The following is a 3,216-nucleotide window of genomic DNA, read 5'->3' as shown; positions in this document are numbered from 1 at the left end:
GGTCGACTCCATTGCCATCTTTGGGTTCGACATCTTCCTTCTTGCTTCCCTGGCTTTAGCAGCAAAGCGTGGGATGTTTTTTGCGAAAAGTATAGAAACCCGGATTCAGCGGCGAATGCGGGCGCGATCTCACTTTTCTGGACACAATAAACTACACGAAGTTTGTTGGCAATTGAATTTTTAGTGTTGTTGATTCGCGTTTCGGAGTTCGCACAAGAAAAGGCGACACAGTAGATATTTTTTAAGCACTATGAGAAGGCTAAAAATTCAGTCAGCTTGCCGCAAGTGTCGGTTCGCGAATGACCTATTTTTGTTTATTATTTAATGTTCTTCTCGGAAGAACCAGCGCCATCTGCTGGATCCTGTTTATCGGTCGATCGTCAGCATCGATCGCACTCGATCGAACGTCAATAATTTTGTCAACAAAAACATCAACAAATTTATTGACAAATGTTGAAACCATATATTTTTTAGCCCATGACGAAATTTACACCCCCAAATGGTTTGGGTATCATGCGATGGCATTGGTCGATGAAGCTTCACAAGACGGCGAGCATGTAGACACGGTTAGTTTGAGTTTTGTTATTTTTTTGAACTAATAATGTTAATTTAAGTGTAGGTATTTTATGTATTTGGATTGGATAGTATGTTTATCCTAGCTGGTTAACCCGATTTCATCCGGGTAGATATAAATTCCAAACGGAAGAGTGTTTGCATTCAGTATCAGTTTTCAGTTTAACAATCTTAAATTTTGCTAAGTGCTGAAAATTTTAGTATTACCTTTAGTCGACGAAACCATGTAAATACGAGGGCTGACAATAAAGTAAGGTCTCTAACGCTGCAACTTCGCCGGATCACGCGCTAGGCGAAATCTGGCAACACCGCCGTGTTCCTTGGTTCCCCCACTACCACTTTGCTGCTGGGTGAGATCGACGATTATTTAAGAGCACTTCTACCATCAACCCGCGATATTTACGGTGTCAAATAGTGTCTTTTTTTTTAATCCGTCGCATCTGTCGAAAGGTGAATGTCATCATAAATTTTTAGATATTTTTTATCGTTCAAGTGATAGAAAGTTGTAGGCAGGAAGGAAGCTTAAGAATGTTGGACATTTCAAACTTGAAAAATTGATTTTCTTATAATTATGTTTCATTGAATTGATTAGACAGATTTTGTGTAATTGAAAATATTTGCTACGCAGGAGAGATGAGATTGAGGACAATGTGACCATTCGATTTAGTGACCCAAAATTGTTCGAAAATGATACCCATATTGCATTGCAACCATTGTACAGCCAAGGGGTACGACGGCAGTACCCCTTACCCCTTCCGCCAAATGGATAAAATATTATCACAATATGGCTACATGTTGAAATAGTATGTGTAACAAGGGAGTTCTCCACTGACATACAAGCTCTCGAGTGTCGTTTATTGAACGTTCGTTCAATGGAGTCTGGACTATGCACGCCACCATACGGACGTATGCAGTAATCGGTAAAGGCAAATGCCTTGTCACCGAGGAGAAAATACGGAACTGCGGTTCGGTAGGGTACCCGCAACGGTTCTGGAGGTGGAATGTTTAGCTGTTTGTTTTCCAACCTCTGGTACAGCACACGGCTTTTTAAATATTCCTCCGTCGGATATCCCTCCCTTGCCCCCAGCGTCTGCGTATATAAAATTATAGTCAGCATCGACTACTACCAGAAGTACGATGCTGAAAAACCGCTTGTAGTTAAAGTATGCGATGCTGAAAAAGTAGCTTGTTCTCTGAACCGCTATCTCGGGGAGCAACAATATGGACATGTTTTCCATCAATAGCACCTATTGCATGGGGAAAATTCCAACATTCTTCAAATTTCTTTGAAATTGCCTGCCATTCTTCTTGGGTGGAGGGTAACTAAAGGAATAAAAAAGAATTTAAAATAAGCTTTATGTATATGTAGTATGTATAATTATATTAGTCGAGAAGGAGGAGAAGCATAATATACGACTTTTATCTATTTTCAGCTTGGCGACGACGATGAGGGCTTCACTCCCCGTTCCCTCGTGGAAATTTCCTTCATTCCCCCATCCAACACTTCCGTTTCCTCCACACCTTCTTCTCCCATCAGGAACATGGCCCTCCCCATAACATCAACTCCTGTCCCTGTTCGCGAGGGAAACGGTGAGAGTGAAGCCCTCCCCCATCGGCTGCAAATGCCCAGTGTATCGCCAGAAAGCGCGACACCGGACAGTGCAGATCCGGAGGAATTTGCGCAGTACGTCGCAAATGTGCTTCGTACATTTCCGGAAAGAAAACGTCGTCGCATTATGGACATCCAACGGGCCATTTTGGAAGTAGCGAAAACGCATGATGAATGAAATCATGAATAAATAAAAAAAATAAATAAATAAATTGATTATTTTATTTTACTTTTCTATATCACATGACTCAAAAAACTGACACACCTATCACTTTGCGAATAACTTTATAACGGCATACGATATTGCCAGAATATTTTTTATGCAGGCGCATCGTTAGGTCAAGTCGTAGGTGGAGATGAGTCTCCAAACACACATAATTTTCACGAGGACTCTACACATATAGCGATTTAGAGTTAATTAGCTACATTTTTGTTCCCGGCATACGAGAACATACATTTTAAAGCCAACGCTACCGACACAGTTAATTTTGTTAACTTTTAACGATTTAACATACGAACGAACATACGATTTTGCTTTCATTCTTTCTTACCTTTACATAATCGCGAAGCTCCTTATTTATACAAGTGCACACCTCCTTTACAATGTTATCTATCGAATGCCGCGAAACCTAAAAACAAATAATTGTCCAACATCCAAGTACAAATCACTTACCCGGAATAAATATTAGAGGCTAGAGAATGTTTCGCCGGTTGCCAGATATCGCAAAGTTATCATCAACCTTTCCTGAGGAATGATAGCTTTGCGCATATTTGTGCCCATTTTGGTAATTGTTGGACCAACAAGCGTAAGGAGAAGCTCAAAATCATCTTTTTGCATTCGCAAAAACTTTTCGATCGTTTCCTGAATTCCCTGGAATGTTATGTTGGTGAGTAGTTGATTCGCCGTTTCGTTTCGGTCAATTATAGCCACAAGAGTATATAACAACCTTAACATGACAATCAGATTACGCTTGGCCCGAAAATACACGAGAGGCCAGCGTAATTCACGATTATACTAGCGATTACGCTTCGTT

The 3,216-nt window shown here is 40.6% G+C and overlaps 1 pseudogene; it reads right to left on the bottom strand.

Moving 5' to 3' along the window:
• Positions 1–1,731: 1,731 nt before the first annotated feature.
• LOC131293851 (uncharacterized) lies at positions 1,732–2,963 on the bottom strand (annotated as a pseudogene).
• Between the last annotated feature and the right edge of the window lie 253 nt (positions 2,964–3,216).

This window comes from Anopheles ziemanni, chromosome 2 (assembly GCF_943734765.1).
Source record: "Anopheles ziemanni chromosome 2, idAnoZiCoDA_A2_x.2, whole genome shotgun sequence".
Lineage (NCBI taxonomy): Eukaryota > Metazoa > Arthropoda > Insecta > Diptera > Culicidae > Anopheles > Anopheles ziemanni.
Note: the sequence above shows the minus strand (reverse complement) of the source record. Positions and strands in the feature narration are given on the sequence as shown.